Source organism: Halichoerus grypus, chromosome X (genome assembly GCF_964656455.1).
Source record: "Halichoerus grypus chromosome X, mHalGry1.hap1.1, whole genome shotgun sequence".
In the NCBI taxonomy this organism is placed as follows: domain Eukaryota; kingdom Metazoa; phylum Chordata; class Mammalia; order Carnivora; family Phocidae; genus Halichoerus; species Halichoerus grypus.
Genome location: NC_135727.1, coordinates 41,452,306 through 41,473,643, shown reverse-complemented (window position 1 = coordinate 41,473,643; position 21,338 = coordinate 41,452,306). Strand labels below are relative to the sequence as shown.

General features: G+C 35.5%; 1 long non-coding RNA gene and 1 other non-coding gene across 2 annotated transcripts in view; one reads left to right on the top strand and one right to left on the bottom strand.

The window, feature by feature from the left end:
• LOC144380351 (uncharacterized) overlaps positions 1-10,372 on the top strand; it is a 109,783-nt gene extending 99,411 nt beyond the window's left edge. The window contains exon 3 of the long non-coding RNA XR_013444487.1: positions 10,340-10,372. This is a non-coding gene — a long non-coding RNA (uncharacterized LOC144380351). The remainder of the gene's footprint in view (positions 1-10,339) is intronic.
• A 5,383-nt stretch (positions 10,373-15,755) lies between these two features.
• LOC118549250 (U6 spliceosomal RNA) lies at positions 15,756-15,862 on the bottom strand. Its single transcript, XR_004924007.1, has one exon. It is a non-coding gene; the product is annotated as a U6 spliceosomal RNA (small nuclear RNA).
• Between the last annotated feature and the right edge of the window lie 5,476 nt (positions 15,863-21,338).

The following is a 21,338-nucleotide window of genomic DNA, read 5'->3' as shown; positions in this document are numbered from 1 at the left end:
AGCTTATAGCTCACACTAAGATATTCTACTGTTTAGCAAAAGATGATAAATATTGGTATCATTATCTACTTATCTATCTCTAACATCTACCTAAATATCCATGTATTGAGTAAAGAAAATGGTGTTCCTACTGGCATAGAATATAAAATGGAAGATATTTGGAAGACTATAGGCAAATCTGCTTAAAAGGAAGCAGTGATGGAGAGGACATGATAATACAGTCTTTTTATCTTATAGATGTTTCTAATATTTTCTGCACATGTAATACTTTTGTAATCAGAAAAATAACTGAATTTAAAAATTGAAAATATGTTCCTTTAAACTAATTTACAAAGATTATTTAGATCCATAATAAAAAAATAATAATAATAAAATAAATTCCAGTTAGTTAACATACAGTGTAATATTAGTTTCAGGTGTAGAATTTAGTACATACAACACCCAGTGCTCATCACAAGTGTCCTCCTTAATCTCCATCACCTATTTCACCCATCCCCTTTCTCTGATCAATTTTTCCCAAAAAGGGGGAACAAATATTTAGTCAAACATCCTAGGAAATAAAAGTTTTCAAGGTTTGCAAATTAAAATAAATAAATAAATAAATAAATAAATAAATGAAATACAGTTTAGCTCACTAGAAGAACAATTTTTAAACAGTATGTGGACATGTATTTGAATAAAATAAAAATCTGCAAGTATATAAACCTGAACTTTGACACTGACCATCTCTCTGTGATGGAATTTCTGATGATACAGTATATATTTCCTTGATAGTCTTCAATATCTTATTAGATTTTTTAGTGAACAATTTTGCAATCAGAAAAAAAAAGGCTGAAGATAGATAACATGTCTTTTGTTAACACACACATGCATACACAGCCATGTCTTTACATGAGGGTGAAATTTTTCATGGGCTAGAGAGTACTTCCTATTGTGACTACTTTCCTGCTGACTGGGTTGTTTCTAATACCTGGATGTTCAAGTCACAGAGCTCCCTTCAGTTAGGAGGTAATCTTATCCATATATCAATGTTTTTCTCAGGAGAAAGAGAAAGAAAAATAGAAGGGGGGGGTAGAGAGAAATTTTTTGTCAGTTTTCAAAGTGTACAATAAACTGTACTAATTCAAAGTGTAGAGTTCATTGAGTATTGAAAAACATATACCTCCATGTAACCAGCACCAGATTTAAGGTAGAGAACATCTCCATCAACCCCAGAAGTTCCCTTTTGCCTCTATGCAGTCAATACTGCCTCCACCCACCCTAGGCAACCAGTAATACGATTTCAATTATTATAGAGTAGTTTATATTTTTTAAAACTCTAAATAAATTCTGAAAGTGTGGAATTAGTGAGTCATGTGGTAAATTTATGTTTACATTTTCTAATGAAAAGCTCAAACAAGCAAACACACCACTATATTTCATCCCTGGAAAACAACTGCAGCTAGAGAATGAGCCTGTATATCTGATTACTACTGATCTTCTTCTGAATTCAATTTGGCTACAGGTTTAATTCTAGTCTAGCCCAGCCTTTCTCCTATGTATCACATTTGGTACAAGATAACTGCTTCTTCCTGTATGTTTCCTGATTATAGATCCTGTTTCTATATCCTTTGCCTAATGACAGCAGAAGCTCCCATTGACAGATGGGACTATATTTTCTCATCCATTGATTTTGAGTTTGTCCATTTCGTTGTATTGGCCAATGAGATGTAAGTGGTGGTGGCATTATCAGAGACATGAAGAGCACTTTTGCATTTCAGCCTTAATTCTTGTGCTTTGGCATCACCATGAGAATATGCCAAGACTAACCTAACGGAGCATAAAAGATGAGTAAACCAGAGCCAGGCATTCCTAGGTTTCTGAAATGAGGCCTATCCAAATAAGCCATCAGCCAAACAACACACATCCGTGCAAGTGAGCCCAGCCATAATTAGGAAAACTGCCCAGTTGAATCCAGACTAAAATGCTCACCTGCAGACTCATGTTCTAAATGGTTATTGATATATGTCACTGAGGTCTATTGGGTTTTCTTTAATACAGCATTATTATGGCAATAGATAAGGAGTGTAAGGCTAAAATTGATACAACTTAAAAAATGATCCTAGAATTAGGTCTGTTAGGGTAATGTGAAGCTAAGATTACGAAAATGAGTTTTATTTTATTTTTTATTTAAAGATTTTATTTATTTATTTATTTGACAGAGAGAGAGACACAGCAAGAGAGGGAACACAAGCAGGGGGAGTGGGAGAAGGAGAAGCAGGCTTCCCACGGAGCAGGGAGCCGGATGCGGGGCTTGATCCTGGACCCTGGGATCATGACCTGAACTGAAGGCAGAAGCTTAATGACTGAGCCACCCAGGCGCCCCAAGAAAATGAGTTTTAAATAAGGGAGATGAAGACCTCCCAACCACATCACTACATTCCATACTCAGATTAATAAAGTTAGAGAAAAGAGATGCAGTATAAAACAGCTTATCCAGTGTATGAGGAAATTAGTCACATGACTAGGAAGTTGTGAAGCCAAAATGGGAACCCCGATTTTTCTGCATCCATAGCAGGTGAACATACTCTCTCTACCAGTCATTACTGCTTCATAGACTAGGAATCTGGTCTTTCTTGTAGAACACATGTAGGAGGTCTTAACCAGGCTCCGTGCTTTCCAGTGAGAAGCATTTTAAACATTAAACCTCTCTCACAATTTACCTCCAAAAAAACATAGAAAATACAACCATGTGTTCAAGGCAGAACTGCAGCCAGCATTGCTAATTAGCAAGGAATTAGATCCTAGATCATCACTCAGCTACAACCACCATGCCTATATGCAAATCTTCTTGAGTGCACAGGAAGTTCCACCACCCTTGGCTAGAGAGGAGTGTGTATTTAAGTTAATGTATGATGTTACTTTACAGTTGTGATTTTTCCCAAAAGATTCAATGTATACATTTCTGCAATTAAAAAAATTTTACATAACATTACATGATTTTATATCACTTTATAGCATTCAACCTACTTGGTTTTTTATTATTCTTTTAATATTTACTTTATTATCATGTCACTATAGTACAAATAACTATAGAAAAATGAGAAAATAATAATAAAATTTTAATAAAAGTGTTCATAACCTCATTTATCCAGAGATATCCATTGCTAATTCTATAGTATTTATCCATCCAGATGTATCATATATGTGTATATACATATATGGAATCCAACCTAATGGCTTTAGACAGCTGCATTATTGCAGTTAATATTCTTGTGTATGTTTATATATATTATGCCGTGTACGGTTTACTCATCTGATATATGAAAATACATTTAATTTAATATCTTCTCTCTTCTGAGAAAACAAAAAACACATTAGTACACTTGCTTACCAGAGCTAAAGCTGTGGCAGAGACAGACAAATGGCAAAGGAAGCAAACAGAAGAGGAGTAAAATGAAAGGCAGTTAGACAACTAGGCACACCCATATACAGGCAGCACACTCCAGCCTATAGAAAATTCTGCCCTCACCTAAACATGTGTGTGTGTGTGTGTGTGTTTAATAAAATGGGATAGGCTGGGGCGCCTGGGTGGCTCAGTTGGTTAAGCGACTGCCTTCGGCTCAGGTCATGATCCTGGAGTCCCTGGATCGAGTCCCGCATCGGGCTCCCTGCTCGGCGGGGAGCCTGCTTCTCCCTCTGACCCTCCCCCATCTCATGTGCTCTCTCTCTCTCTCTCATTCTCTCTGTCTCAAATAAATAAATAAAAAATCTTAAAAAAAAAAAATAAAAATAAAAAATAAAATGGGATAGGCTATTTTCAGCTCTATTTTAGTTAAAAAAAAAACCTGGTCAATAAATAATTTTAAAAGATGCTAAAAAATTAAGAAAATATACATCATCAGTGGTCACACAATTAAGATAATATTTGGATCTATGAACTTCTAAATTTTAATATTTTATAGGAACACTGTTATTATTTTAAACTTACTAGTCTGTTTTATAGATTCAACATAATTTGAGTATCATTTTGAAGAATATATGTTCATCTTTTAAGCTTATAAGTTGCAGTTGTTTTTCTGATTAAAAGGAAATAAATTTTGAAGATATAAAAGCAAGAAAATGATCAAATGAGGATTTTAAATTATCACGTCTCCTCACTCTTTAAAACCTTCCCAAGACAACATTTTAAAAATATGTTGTACAAATTCTTGTATGCATTGTTTCATATTTTGTGCCAATGGGAAAGTAAAAAATTATTTTTCTCTCATTCAATTTCAAGGTAGATATTGATGGATTAAAAAACCAATAATAGCAAAGTGATAATAACTTTAACATATTTTAGATACAATTAGCATAACATAAAATTAACTTATTTTAAGGGTAAAATTCAATAATTTTGGATTAAAGTTAGAAAGTTATGCAACCACCACCACAATTTATACATTCTATTCAATTTTAGAAAATTTCCAACACCTCAAAAAATCCTCTGTGCCTATTTGCAGCCCATCCCTGCTCCCTACCTCAGACCCAAGCAAACATTAATGCACCTTCCATTTCTATGAATTTGCCTTCTCTGGATATTTTATATCATTTGAAACATACAATATATGGCCTTTTTCACTGGCTTTTTTTACTTGACAAAATGTGTTCAAAGTTCATCTATATTGTAGCATGAATCTGTACTTCATTCTTTATATGCTCAAATTATATTTCACTGTATAGATAGAATACATTTTATTTACCCATTCATTGAGGGACATTTGGGTTGTTAAATTTATTCCTAAATATTTTATTTATAACATGTTATTATATAAAGAACTGAATTCTTCATTTTATTTTTGGATTTTTCATTGCTAATATAAAAAAACACAACAGATTTTTATATATTGATCTCATATTCTGTAATCTTACGGAGCTCAACCTTAATAATTTATTTTGGATTATTTAGGATTTTTTATCATTTAAGACCATGTCTTCTGCAAATAGAAATAGTTTTATTCCTCCCTTTTCAATATGCATGCCTTTTATTTCTTTTTCTTGGCTAATTGCCTTGGCTAGAACTTCCCAGTATATTATTAAATAGAAGTGGCAAGAGCAGGCATCCTTGTCTGCTCTTGATCTTAAGAGGAAAGCTTTCAGTCTTTCACCAATAAGTATGATGCTAGCTATGACTTATTTCCAGTCTCTCATTTATCGCTGTCCTTTCTTGCTTTTTGTCCAGTATGTTGAAAACCATTATTTCATATTATTTCTGATTATTTTGGTTGTTTCACAGGAATGTGTGGTAGGCTGAATTAGGGACCTCCAAATACCTCCACATCCTAACACCCAGAATCTGTGACTATATTACCTTATGTTGGGAAAAAAAAAAAAAAAGGCTTTATGGGTGTGATTAAGTTAAGGACCTTGAGTAGAGAGATTATCCTGCAATATTTGGGTCAGCCCCATGTAATTACAAGTGTCCTTATAAGAGAGAAGACAATGTGAAGATGGAAGTAGAGAAAGATTTGAAGATGCCACCCAGCTGGCTTCGAAGATGGAGGAAGGAGTCATAAGCCAATGAAGTAAATATATACAGCTCTAGAAGCTATAAAAGACAAGGAGACAAATTCTTCCCTAGAGCCTCTGGAGGATCATGGCCTTGCCAAAATCTTGGTTTCATCCCGATGAAACCCATTTCAGACTTCTGAACTCCAGAACTGTAAGATGATAAATGTGTGTTGTTTTAAACCACTACATTTGTGGTAATGTGTTACAGCAGCAATAGGACACTAATACAGAAGGTAAATTTTGTTTCTGTTACTCCATAATCTGTGGAAACAGAAAGCAATAATATTCATTCTGCATAAATTATTCTTGAGGAAAAAGAAGAGACAAAACAATTCCCACCTCATTACATGAAGCCAGCATTACCCTGAAATCAAGAAAGAAAACTCATGACATGAAATAGAAACTATAGCCCAATATGCCTCATTAATTTAAATGTGTTTTTTAGCAGATTAAAGCAGCAATACATGCCCGGCTAGCTCAGTCGGTAGAGCATGAGACTCTTAAAGCAGCAATACATAAAAGAATAATATATTATGCTCAAGTAGAGTTCATCCTAGGAACAGAAGTGTGGTTAACTTGCTTCCCTTCTTCCAGATACATGTCTCCAGGTGGCACTCCTTATGAGCATAGCCTAACAGTGAACCAGGTAGCAAATTAGAAACAGAGTTAGCAGAGACCACACTTGTGTCACAGAGTAGAGTCAGAAATGTAAAGCTGAAAGATTTAAATAGGCATTATACCAACTGCTTATTAAAGCATAGTTAATACAAAGGAAACAACAATAAGTACTTTAAATAATCTGCTTTTCTTAATTAATAAATAGGAAAAAACATAATTAATAGGAAACATAATAAATAGGAAAAAAAACTATTACATCAACAAAATCACAATAAAAATTCAACCACTGAGACCAAAAGCTTTATTAAGGCGCTTGTACTTTATGCATATAGTAATGAAGAGCCATTTACAGATTTTAATTAGTTATATAATAAGTTAAAATTTTTCCTTTATAACTGTAATTTTCCAAAGTGGTGTTCGGGTAACTAGGAGGTGTGCAAATAATCCACTTCAGTCCAAGAAAAAATGCATTAGTATTTCTCTTGTATTCATGGTATCTCACCATTCATTTTCTTCAAAGTTTGTGCATTCATAACTTAACCGTTCCCAAATTTCCTTAATATATGAAGATATATTATAAATGAAGATACATCTTTCAGGGGTACTACAAAAATATTTCATGGAGAGCGGTGCGTAGTCAAAAACAATTTACGAACTTTGGCTTTACAGAATCTGAGATCACAGAGCCCTCACACTACGGGGGTGTCATCCAAGGACATAGAAACAAGGGAGGAAATGGAATAACTAGTGACTCAGCCTCTTTAGTCTGTTCTCAGCAGTGGCTGCCAGCCTCCCCTCAAAACAGGAATAATCAGCCTTTATATTTGCAATCATATATTTAATTACTCTCCCCCCACAAACCCTCCCATATACACAACACTCATGGTGATGGGAGACACCCAAATTATCTTATTTTGATGCAAGTATCACACATTTTCTGTCTGTGAACATCCAAGTTAAATGTTTTTCTCCCAGGGTAAGATAACATAGTTCAGGTGTCATGGAAACCAAAAGTACATTATGTTTCTATGGTTGACATCAGTTTTCTCTGGCAACTGGATAGGGCAAATTCATCCTCAGAGGCAAAATTTTAATCTCTACCTCAGACACTTGAGCCTCCCAATCCAATAAATGAATGAATAAATATTAGAGGAAACACCACAAATTTACTGCAGGGATATGCACTGGAGGGAAAATATTTCTATACAATGCCTTAGGGAATCAGTTTAAATAGAAAATTTGACAAGTTTGGCTTTCCTGTCAGGCACACACCTGTGTTCCAGACCCAACTCAGCATACTTACAAGACTTTTATAATATATGCTGGGTCTAAAGGAGGTCTCAGAAGTCACCCATTGCAAATTCCACTCTCATTGTCACATGGCACCCAATGATGCAAATTCTCAACAAGAGAGAAAATCCGGGCATATCTGAGACATTTTCATATCCCTACAGTAAGTGCCTCAGGTGTGACTCACATGGCAGAAGGGATCAGAACACTTCTGTCTACCTTCAAATAGAACCTTCACTCATAAACACACAGACAAGGGTTACTGGGAACTCCAAATACCAGAAGCTGGTTTACAGATGTTTCTGTCAGCACATGCCTTTGCCAAAGATCTCTACCTCTGTGAAATATGTAGTGCATCTCAGTCATCATAGAAATTAGATTGTCCTATAAGTCATAAGATTAACTTCTCCATCCTCTGGCACCCGAAATTATCTTTAGAGCCAGAGCCTGAAACCATAATCCTGTCATTCAAAATATCCATATGCTTAGGGGCACCTGGGTGGCTCAGTCAGTAAAACAGCCAACTCTTGATTTTGGCTCAGGTCATGATCTTGGGGTCCTGGGATCGAACCCCATGTCGGGCTCTGTGCTCAGTGGAGAGTCTGAGGATTCTCTCTCTCTCTCCCTCTACCCCTACCACTGCTCATGCTCCCTCTTTCTCTAAAATAAATAAATTTTAAAAGTATCCACATGCTTAAAGAAAAGAAATATTTACAGGATTTATCATTAAATTATGTCATGACAAAAAAAAAACTGACAAAATCAAAGCTGCCACAAAAGGAGGAATTACAGGGGCATCTGGGTGGCTCCGTTGGTTAAGCATCCGACATGATTTTGGCTCGGGTCATGAATTCAGGGTCATGGGATCGAGCCCCACTTTGGGCTCCATGCTCAGCAGGGAGTCTGCTTGAGATTCTCTCCCTTTCCCTCTGCCCCTACCCCTGCTTGTGCACACTCTCTCTCTCTCTCAAATAAATAAATCTTTAAAAAGGAGGAATAACAATAAACAGTGGTATATTCAGAAATTAAATTCTGTATATCTATTATGAAGATGAGGGCAGGGGCACCTGGGTGGCTCAGTCAGTCAAGCGTCTGCCTTCAGCTCAGGTCATGATCTCAGGGTCCTGGGATCAAGTTCCACATCAGGCTCTCTGCTCAGTGGGGAGGCTGCTTCTCAATCTCCTTCTATGCTCTCCCTCTCTCTCTCTCAAATAAATAAATAAAATCTTAAAAAAAAAGATGAGGGCAAATTAAATGTACTAACAAGAAAAATAGTAAAATAAAGTCAAGTTACAGCTACTGTTGAAAACAGTATGAAGATTCCTCAAAAAATCAGAAATAGAAAAAAAATATGATCCAGTAATTCCACTACTGGGTAGTTATGCAAAGAAAATGAAAACACTAATTTGAAAAGATATATGAACCCTATGTTGATTGCAGCATTATTTGCAATAGCCAAAATATGGAGGTAAGCTAAGTGTCCATCAATAGACAAATGGATAAGGAAGATTTGGTATATATGAATGGAATAGTGTGGAATGGAGTGGAATATTACATAGCCATAAAAAAAGATGGGATCATGCCAATGGCAACAACATGGATGGACCTAGAAGGTATTAAGTGCAATAAGTCAGATTGAGAAATAAATACGATATGATTTCACTCATATGTGGAATCTAAAAAACACAAGTGAATAAGCAAACAAAAAGCAGAAACAGACCTATAAATAGAGAGAAAAAACTGAAGGTTGCCAGAGGGGAGGGGGGAGCAAAATGGGTGAAAGGGAGTGGGAAGTACAGGCTTCCAGTTATGAAATGAATAAGTCATGGGAATAAAAGATACAGCATAGGGAATATACTCAATAGTATTGTGATAGCATTGTACGGTGACAGATGGTAGCAACATTTGTGGTGAGCACAACATAACATACAGAGAAGTTGAATCACTATGTTGTACACCTGAAACTAATGTAACATTGTGTGTCAACTATACTCAAATAGAAAATTTTTTAAAAATCAAGTTACAGTTGGGGAACCGAGTGGCTCAGTTGGTTAAGCATATGCCTTTGGCTTAGGTCATGATCCCAGGGTCCTAGGATCAAGCCCTTTGTGGGGCTCCCTGCTCAGCGGGGAGTCTGCTTCTCCCTCTCCTCCTCCCCTCCCCCACATGCATGCTCTTTCTCTCAAATAAATAAATAAAATCTTTAAAAATTTTTTTTTAAAATCAAGTTACAGAAATAAGTAAAAAAAAAGTGTGAAGCATTATAAAACACATTGAAAATAATGCTGTATGTTTCTTCTTAAAACATAACTATGCACAGATAAAAGAACTTGAAGGGTATACACTAAACTGTTGAAATTGTTGTATATAAAGGCAGGAGAGTAGCACTATAGGAGGTTTAGTGAAATGAAACTTCAGAGTTCCTGTAATTTTAAGTACTTCACAAGGAAAACCAATTGATGTTTTACAAATGCTACTAAATGTTACAGACATACCTCATTGTATTGCATTTGGCTTTATTGCACTTTACAGATATTGTATTTTATACAAATCAAAGATTTGTGGCAACCTTGCATCAAGCAATTCTATCAGTGCCATTTTTCCAATAGCATTTGCTCACTTCATGTCTGTCATATTTTGGTAATTCTCACAATATTTCAAACTTATTCATTATTATTGTATTTGTTATGGTGATCTGTGATCAGTGATTATGACTCACTGAAAGCTCAGATGATTAGCATTTTTTAGCAATAAAGTATTGTTTAATTAAGGCATGTACATTTTTTAGACATAATGCTAATGCACACAATAGAGTATAGTATAAACATAACTTTTATAAGCACTGAGAAGATAAAAAATTCATTTGACTTGCTTTATTGTAATATTTGCTTTATTGCAGTGGTCTGGAACTGTACCTCCAATATCTCCAAGGTATGCCTGTACTTTCTTTTCTTTTTTATAAACAACGAAAATTTATTTCTCACAGTTCTGGAGTCTGGGAAGCCCAAGATCATGGCACCAGCAGCTTCAGTGTCTGATGTGAGTCTGCTGCCTCACTGAGAGCCATTTTCTCACCGTAAGCACGTGGTAGAAGGGGTATGCCTGTACTTTTAAAAGCACTATACAAAGACAGGAAAAGATAAATCGGTTATATGTGAAAGAAAGAACCAAACAAATGTAGTGATTTTAGTATCAGATAAAATAAAATTCAAGGAGAATAGATTTGAATGGACTTACAGGACAATTTTAAAATATAAAAAGAACTACTCATAACAAACTTTTATGTACCCCAAAACAAAAGTTTTTATTTATACAGAGAATCTGCTAGAACTACAACAGATTAAGATTCCATACATATAGTAGGAAACTAAAACACCATGTTTAAAAATGAATTGACTCATGTGTATATTTTGGAGAACCCGAGTTTAATTGTGTCCCCCAAATAGATATATCGAAGTCTTAACCCATGGTGCCCGCAAGTGTAACCTTACTTAAAAGCAGGGTCTTTGCAGATAGAATCAAATTAAGATGAAGTCATTAGAGTGGGCCTTAATCCAATATGACTGGTGTCCTTATAAGAAGAGGAAGGGTACCTGGGTGGTGTAGTCAGCTGAGCATCCGACTCTTGGTTTTAGCTGGGGTCATGGTCTTGGGGTTGTGAGATCGGGCCCTGCATCAGGCTCTGAGCTCAGTGCAGAGTCTGCTTAAGATTCTTCCTCCCTCTCCCACTCCCCCCCCCATTCGTGCTCTCTCTCTCTCAAATAGATAAATAAATGTTTAAAAAAAATGAAGAAGAGGAGATAGAGAACAGAGATACATTCAGGAAGAATGCCAAGTGACAATGAAGGAAGAGATTGGAATTATGCTGCCACAAACCAAAGAATGTCTGGGGTTATCAGAAGCCAGAAAAGGCAAGAAAGGATTTTTCCCCTGGAGGCTTTAGAAGGAGCATAGCCCTACTAACACCTTGATTTCAGACTTCTAGCTTCTAGAGCTTAGAGACAATAAATTTCTGGTTTTAAGCCACTCAGTTTGTGGTTTCAGTGGTCCTGGGAAACTAATACAATGCTCTTTATCAAATTGAGAAAGTTCCCTTCTATTTGAATTTTTCTGAGAGTTTTATTTCTTATCATGGATAAGTGTTGGTTTTTTGGGGTTTTTTTCTGTATAGATTGATAGGATCATATAATTTTCACTTTTTATGTATGATGGATTAAAATGACAGATTTTAAAATATTGAACCAACCTTGCATCTCTGGAATAAACCCCGTTGTGTATAATTATTTTTCTACATTGCTGAATTACATATGCTAACATTTTATAAAGAATTTAATCAGTATTCATGACAGGTATTGGTATATAGTTTTCTTTTTTGTATGCTGTCTTTGGCTTTTATATAAGTATGATATTAACTTCATAAAATAAACTGGGAAGTGTTCCCTCCATTTCCATTTTTTGGAAGAGATTGTATATAATTTGTATTAATTCTTTAAACATTGATCAGAATTCTCCAATGAAATCATCTTGGCCTGGAGATTTCTTATTTGGGAGGTTTTTAGAATAGACTTTTTGGGCACCTGCGTGGCTCAGTCAGTTAAATGTCTCCCTTTAGCTCAGGTCATGATCCCAGGGTCCTGGGATCGAGTCCCACATTAGGCTCCATGCTCAGCGTGGAGCCTGCTTCTCCCTCTGCCTGCTTCTCCTTCTGCCTGCCATTCCCCCTGCCTGTGCTCTCTCTCTCTCTGACAAGTAAATAAATAAAATCTTAAAAAAAAAGAATAGACTTTATTTGGTTGTGATGAGCACTGGGTGTTGTATGAAAGTGATGGATCATTGAATTCTACACCTGAAACTAATCACTTCCATACAACACCCAGTGCTCACCACAAGTGCCCTCCTTAATCCCCATCACCTATTTAGCCCATCCTCCTGCCCACCTTCCCTCCAGCAACCCTCAGTTTGTTCTCTGTAGTTAAGAGTCTGTTTCTTGGTTTGCCTCTTTTTTTCCCCCTGCATTCATTTGTTTTGTTTCTTAAATTCCACATATGAGTGAAATCTTATGGTATTTGTTTTTCTCTGACAGACTCAGTTCACTTAGCCTAATACTTTCTGGCTCCATCCATGTCATTGCAAATGGTAAGATTTCATTCTTTTTGATGGCTGAGTAATATTCCATTGCCTATAACTGCTTTATCTATTTATCAGTCGATGGACATTTGGGCTCTTTCTATAATTTGGCTATTGTTGATAATGCTACTATAAACATCTGGGTGCATGTTTCCCTTTGAATCAGTATTTTTGTATCTTTGGGTAAATACTTAGTAGTGCAATTGCTGGATCATAAGGTAGTTCTATCTTTAACTTTTTAAGGAACCTCCATACTGCTTTCCAGTGTGGCTGCAGCAATTTGCATCCCACCAATAGTGTAAGATGGTTCCCTGTTCTCCACATCCTCACCAGCACCTTTTGTTTCCGGTGTTGTTAATTTTAGCCATTCTAACTGGCATAAGGTGATAGACCATTGTAGTTTTTATTTGTATTTCCCTGGTGATGAGTAATGTTGAGCATCTTTTCATGTGTCTGTTAGTCATCTGTATGTCTTCTTTGGAAAAATGTCTTTTCATGTCTTCTGCCCATTTTTAACTGGATTATTTGTTTTTTGGGTGTTCAGTTGTATAATTTCTTTATAGATTTTGGATACTAACCTTTTATCAGATGTCATTTGCAAATATCTTCTTCCATTTCATAGGTCGCCTTTTAGTTTTGTTGATTGTTTCCTTCGCTGTGCAAAAGCTTTTTATCTTTTTTTTTTAAATTCAATTAGCCAACTTATAGTACACCTTTGGTATCAGATGTAGTGTTCAATAATTTATCAGTTGCATATAACACCCAGTGCTCATCACATCACATGCCCTCCTTAACTTGATGAAGTCCCAATAGTGTATTTTTGCTTTTGTTTCCCTTGCCTCAGAAGATGTATCTAGAAAGAAATTGCTATAGCCAATGTCAAAGAGGTTACTGCCTGTGCTCTCCTCTAGGATTTTAATGGTTTCAGGTCTCACACTTAGATTTTTAACCCATTTTGAATTTATTTTTGTGTATGGTGTAAGAAAGTGGTCCAGTTTCATTCTTTTGCATGTTGCTGTCCTGTTTTCCAGACACCACTTGTTGAAGAGATTGTCTTTTTTCCATGGATAGTCTTTCCTGCTTTGTCAAAGATTAGTTGACCATATAGTTGTGGGTCCATTTCTGGTTTCTCTATTCTGTTCTATTGATCTATGTGTCTGCTCTTGTGCCAGTACCATACTGTCTGGATGACTACAGCTTTGTAATAGAGCTTGAAGTCCGGAATCATGATGCCTCCAGCTTTGCTTTGCTTTTTCAGGATTGCTTTGGCTATTCAGGGTCTTTTGTGATTCCATACAAATTTTAGGATTGTTTGTTCTAGCTGTGTGAAAAATGCTGGTGGTATTTTGATAAGGATTGCATTAAATCTGTAGATTGCTTTGGGTAGTATAGACATTTTAACAATGTTTGTTCTTCCAATCCATGAGCGTGGAATGTTTTTCCATTTCTTTGTGTCCTCTTCAATTTCTTTCGTAAGTGTTCTATAGTTTTCAGAATACAGATCTTTTACCTCTTTGGTTAGATTTATTCCTAGGTATCTTATGTTTTTTGGTGCAATTGTAAATTGGATCAATTCCTTGATATCTCTTTCTGCTGCTCCATTATTAGTTTATAGAAATGCAACAGATTTCTGTATGTTGATTTTGTATCCTGTGACTTTACTGAATTTGTATATCAGTTCTAGCAATTATTTGGTGGAGTCTTTCAGGTTTTCTATATAGAGTATGATGTCATCTGCAAATAGTGAAAGTTTGACTTCTTCCTTGCCAATTTGGATGCCTTTTATTTCTTTTTGTTGTCTGATTGCTGAGACTAGGACTTCCGGTACTATGATAACTAACAATGGTTAGTTAGTGGACGTCCCTGTCTTGTTCCTGACTGTAGAAGGAAAGCTCTCAGTTTTTCCCCACTGAGGATGATATCAGCTGTGGGTTTTTCATATATGGCCTTTATGATGTCAAAGTATGTTCCCGCTAATTGTACTTTGTTGAGGGTTTTTATCATGAATGGATATTGTACTTTGTCAAATGCTTTTTCTGCATCTATTGAAAAGATCATATGGTTTTTATCCTTTCTTTTACTAATGTGGTGTGTCACATTGATTGATTTGCAAATATTGAACCACCTTGCAGCCCAGGAATAAATCCCACTTGATCATGGTGAATGACTCTTTAACTGTACTGTTGGATTCAATTTGCTAGTATTTTGTTGAGAATTTTTACATCCATGTTCATCAGGGATATTGGCCTATAGATCTTTTTTTTCAGTGGGGTCTTTGTCTGGTTTTGGAATCAGAGTAATGCTGGCCTAATAGAATGAATTTGGAAGTTTTCCTTCCATTTCTTTTTTTTTTTTTTTTTTTTTGAATAGTTTGAGAAAAATAGGTATTAACTCTTCTTTAAATGTTTGGTAGAGGGCGCCTGGGTGGCTCAGTCAGTTAAGCGTCTGCCTTCAACTTCAGGTCATGATCCCAGGGTCCTGGGATCGAGTCCCGCACTGGGCTGGGAGTCTGCTTCTCCCTCTGCCCCTCTCCCCCACTCATGCTCTCTTTCTCTCTCGCACGTGCTCTCTAAAAAATACTTTTTTTTTTTTTAAATAAATGCTTGGTAGAATTCACCTGTGAAGACATCTGTCCTCGGACTTTTGTTTGTTGGGAGTTTTTTAATTATTGATTCAATTTCTTTGCTGGGTTTTGGTCTGTTCAAATTTCCTATTTCTTCCTGTTTCAGTTTTTGTAGTTTATTTCTAGGAATTTATCCATTTCTTCCAGGTTGTCCAATTTGTTGGCATATAATTTTTCACAATATTCTCTTATAATTGTTTATATTTTTGTGGCATTAGTTTTTATTTCTCCTCTTTCATTTGTGATTTTATTTATTTGGGTCCTTTGTTCTTTTTGATAAGTCTGGCTATTTTTTATTATTTTTTCCCCAAAGAACCAGCTCCTGGTTTCATTGATATGTTCTACTGTTTTTAGTTTCTATATCATTTATTTCTGCTCTAATCTTTATTATTTCCCTTCTTCTCCTCCTTTAGGCTTCATTTGTTTTCTTTTTCTAGCTCCCTAGGTGTAAGATTAGGTTGTTTATTTGATTTTTCTTGCTTCTTGAAGTAGGCCTGTATTGCTATATATTTCCCTCTTAGGACTGCTTTTGCTGCATCCCAAAGATTTTGACCATCATGTTTTCAAAAATATAGAATGCTTCACAAATTTGCATGTCATCTTTTCACAGGGACCCTGCTAATCTTCTCTGTATTGTTCCAATTTTAGTATATGTGCTGCCGAAGGAAGCACTTAATAAAATTTTTTTAAAAAGCAAAAAAAGGAAAGGAGACTTTATTTAAGAATGGCTGTACATTTACATTAAAATTGAAAGGATAGTGCAGAGTTCCCATATATCCCCTCACATGGTTTCTCCTATTATCAACAGCTTATGTTATTATGGTACGTTCACTGTAATTAATGAACCAATATTAATACTCTATTTTTAACTAAAGTACATAGCTTATTCAAATTTCCTTGGTTTTTACCTGATGTATTTCTGCTCCAGAACCCCATCCAGGATTCTATATTACGTTTATTGTTGTGTCTCCTTAGGCTTCTCTTGGCAGTGAAAAGTCCTCAGACTTTTCCTATTCATGGTGACCTTGGCAGTTTTAAAGCATATTGGTCAAGTGTTTTGTAGAATATCCTTCTATTGGAATTTTTATAATTTTTAAACCATGATTAAACTAGGATTATGGTTCTTCTTTTTTGAGGAATACAACATAGGTAAGTTGCCATTTTCATCACTTCGTATAAAGATAAATACTCTCAACATGACTTATCACTATTGATACTGACATTGATCACTTAGCTGAGGTAGATTTTGCCAAACTTCTTCACTGGAAAATTGTCCTTTGTCCATAGCCCCCTTAAAATACTGTATTTTGGAAAAGGAATTCACTTCACTCAGCAGGCTATATTTAAGGTGTAGGGATTTATGCTCTCTTTCTTTTAGTGCAAAGTATCTATACAAGTCATTTAGAATTTTTATGCAAGAAAAAATATGCTTTTAGTTCATTGAGCATCCTTATGACATGTTTTGAATTCTTTGTCTGGTAACTCATATATCTCCATTTCTTTAGTGTGAATTTCTGGAGATTTATTTTGTTCCTTCAACTTGGCCATATTTCCCTGTTTCTTTGTATGTCTTGTTATCTTTTGTTGGGACTTGAGCATTTGAAAAAAACAGCCACTTCACCTAGTCTTTACAGTCTAGCTTTGTATAAGGATGACCTTCACCAATAAGCCTACCTTGAGATTCTGGAGGCCTCTCAAGCCTTTTCTGGAGGTGCATCTTTTCTGGGTTTGTATGCATAATCTCATATTTGAAGAGGTTTCCCTGTTTCTACTCAGAAACTTCCCCTGATGTCTGTTTGTAGTCCTAGAGTTTTGCTGGTGTTGTAGCAAGCTGTAGCACATGAGCTCTACCTAGTGTCTGTCCTCAGTACTGTAGATTATTTGGCCTTAGACCATAAATTGATCTCTGTTCTCAGCAGCCCTCAACCTGGTGCCAAGTCCTGTCAGTGTTTTGACCCATGTAAGAGAACCCCAGTCCCTAATGCAACCCCCTGAAAAGTCAGAATGTTTGTTGTGCATTCCACTCTTCTCTTTCCCTCCCTGGAAGGAAGCCAGGTGTTGGAAGTTTTCTCATTACCACACTGTGCTGTACCAGAAGTGGGAGCTTTGGTGAGTAACTACCACCAATTTTCTATCTTCGATGTGGTTCTTCTTAGGCATGTGCTGGCCTGTAGTTCAGGAACTTCTTAACTGGTTTTCATGAAAGCAGTCGGTCTGTGCAATGTTATGTTCATGTTTCTGTGGGAAAAGGAGGATCTGGGGCTTTCTGTTCTGCCATCTTGGTGACAATATTCCACTAACATCCTTTTAATACAGATTTGGAGATATTTATTAGGATTTCGCTGAATTTCTAGATTATTTTGAGGAGAATGTATAACTTCATAAGTTTTTCCTCATGTTATCCATCAGGTATTCATAGTTTATTCATAATGCTTAAATGGTAATAATTACGACCTTGAAAATTGTGAAACTGCCCTCTCATTTCTTAAAGAAACGGAAAAGTTTAGACTTTCCCCTTACATTCTAAATATAAATCTGTGAACAAATACAAATAACTATTCCAGCTAACAAGATTTCACAATAAGAGCTCAATTCTGCTATCCTTTAATTAAAAATAAACCATCGCAGAGAATTTCAGTTCTGCCAAAGTGAAGTTGCCCTACTCCTCCCAGGACCTACCCATGAAAGAAAAAAGTTTCTGGACATAACACAACAAAAAAACATAGGAAGACTCTGAAAGAACTCAAAGGGGCACAGCAGGGAGCTAATCTTCCATTCCCCATCTGAAGCTGGCAGTGCTCTGGTTCCCCAGCAATGGTAGTATTAGCAGGTTCCAGCAACCATTTAATTCTCTACCCCACACAATGTCAGTAAGACTGAACAACGTGATACAAGTTGGAGGCATTTGGCAATCCACTTTATCCCCAGTAGGAAGCTGAGCCTTCCCCCTTAATCCCGCAATCTCATCCAGCATCAGCAAGACTATATAAGGAAAATTAACATGAGGTGGAGATAGTCATTTTTCTGCCCATCCTCTACCAATATCAGTTTGGAAGTGTAACCTCTTTTTAAATTTTTTAGAAGCATTTAAGAAAGATTGGTGTTAATTATCCTTTAACGGTTCGGGAGAATTCACCAATGAAGCTATCTGATCCTGGGTTTTTCTTTGTTTTTAATTCCTGAATCAGTCTCCTTACTCATTGTTGCTCTCTTCACATTTTCTATTTATTCATGATTCAATCTTGATAGGTTGTGTGTTCCTATGCTTGTATCCATTTCTAATAGATTATCCAATTTGTTGGCATTTAATTATTCATAATAACCTCTCATAATCCTTTTTATTTCTGTGGCATCAGTTGTTATGCCCTCTTTTGCATTTCTGATCTTATTTGAGTCTTCTCTCTTGTTTTCTTAGTCAAACTAAGGGTTTGTCACTTTTGTTTATCTTTCCAAAAAACTAATTCAGTTTTGTTAATTTTTTCTATTGCTTTTTTATTTTCTATTTCATTTAGTTCTGCTCTGATCTTTATTATTTATTTTCTCCTGATAACTTTGGGCTTCATTTGTTCTTATTTTTCTAGTTCCTTGAGGTGTGAAATTGGGTTGCTTATTTAGGAGCTTTTCCCTTTTTTTAATGTAGAGGATCACTATAAAATTTCCTCTTAGTATTGCTTTTGTTGCATCTCAGAAATTTTGCTCTGAGTGAAAAGGCAACTTAAAGAATGTGAGATATTTACAAACCATATATCTGATAAAAGCTTAATATCCAAAATATATAGGGAAGTCCTACAACTCAACAGCAAAACAAAACAAAAAAATATATAGTAGTTCCCCCTTACCTGCAGTTTCACCTTCAGTTACCTGTAATCAACTGCTCTCCAGAAGCAGATGATCCTCCTTCTGACCAGAAGTGGGAGAAGGTCAGAAGGTCAGAAGGTCAACAGTAGCCTAATACTACATCACAAGGCCTACATCATTCACCTCACTTTATCTTGTCACATAGGCATTTTATCATCTCACATCATCACAAGAAGATATTTTGAGAAAGAGTACATTCCCATCGCATTTATTACAGTATATTGGTATAATTGTTCTATTTTATTATTAGTTGTTAATCTCTTACCATGCTTAATTTATAAATTAAACTTTATAATAGGTATGTATATATAGGAAAAACATAGTATATATAGGGTTCAGTACTATCTGAATTTCCAAATATCCACTGGGGTCTTGGAATGTATAAGGGGAGATACTGTAACACAATTTAGAAATGGAAAAAGGACTTAAATAGACATCTCTTTAAAGAAGACATTCAAATGATCAACAGGTATGTGAAAAAAGTGCTCACCATCAATAATCATGAGGGAAATGTAAATCAAAACCACAATTAAATATCATCTTACTCTTGTTAGGATGACTATCTTTAAAAAAAGAGATAACAAGTGCTGACAAGGATATAAAGAAATGAAACCCTTGTACACTGTCAGTGGGAATGTAAAATGATGCCAATGTTATGTAAAACAGTATGAAGGTTTCTCAAAAACCTAAAAATAGAACTACCATATGGTCCAGAAATCCCACTTCTGTGTATTTATCTGAAGGAAATGAAATCAGGATTTTGAAGAGATATCTGCACTCACGTGTTCATTGCAGCATTATTCACAATAGTCAAGAAATGGAAACAACATAAATGTCCATTGACAGAAGAATATATCAAGAAAATGTGGTATATACATACATAAAATGAAATTCTATTCATCCTTAAAAGAAAAGGAAGGAAATCCTGCCATTTGGGACAACATAGATGGACCTGGAGGACATTATGCTAGGTGAAATAGCCAGTCACAGAAGGACAAATACTGCATGATTCCACTTATATGAAGTATCTAAAATCATCAATTTACAGAAACAGAGTAAAATGGCTGTTTTCAGGGTCTGGGGGAAGGAGAAATGGAGTGTTGCTGTTCAACAAGTATAAAGTTTTAGTTAGGCAAGATGAATAAATTCTACAGATCTGCTGTACAACATTGTACCGACAGTTAACAATACTGTATTGTGTACTTAAAGAAGTAAATAAGAAGACTGTTGAATCACAGACCTGTACCTCTGAAACAAATAATACATTATATGTTAAAAAAAAGAAGATAGTAGGAAGGGAAAAATGAAGGGGGAGAATCCGAGGGGGAGATGAACCATGAGAGACTATGGACTCTGAGAAACAAACTGAGGGTTCTAGAGGCGGGGGGATGGGTTAGCCTGGTGATGGGTATTAAAGAGGGCACATACTGAATGGAGCACTGGGTGTTATACGCAAACAATGAATCATGGAACACTACATCAAAAACTAATGATGTAATGTATGGTGATTAACATAACATAATAAAATTAAAAAAAGAAGTAAATAAGAGGGTAGATATCATGTTGTGCTCTTACCACAATAAAAAAAAAAAAGGAGAGGAATTATTTGTTGTCAGTAATTAGTTTAAATGTAAACAGATTAAGCCCTTAAATAAAAGGTTGAAATTAGCCGGCGGGTTTTTAAAGAACATAATCCAATTATATTCAGTTTAGAAGAGACACACTATAGATAAGTTTAAAGTAAAAGGGTAGAAAAAAAATATTTCATGCAAATAGTAACCAAAAGAGAGCTGGGGTGGCTATACTAATATCAAACAAAAAGAACTTTAAAAGATATTAAAAACAAGAAAAGACATTATTTATTCATAAAAGTGTCAATCAGAATGATATAGCAATTAGAAACATATACCCACATAAAAACAAAACCCCAAAATATAGGAAGCAAAAATTGACAGAATTGAAGGGAGAAATAGTTAATTCTACAATAACAGAGGTTTCAATTTCCCTCTTTCAAAAATGCAAAGAACAGCTAGATAGAAGATCAAAAAGGAAATAGAGGCCTTGAACAAAACAATAAACCAATTAGATTTAATCGACATATGCAGAACACCACACTCAACAGCAATATCAGAATACACGTTCTTCTTGGTGTACATGAAACATTCTCCAGGGTAGACCATATGTTAGGCCACATAACAATTAATATATTTTCTTTTTTTATTTAAATTCAATTAGCCAAAATATAGTACATCATTAGTTTTGATATAATGTTCAATGATTCATTAGTTGC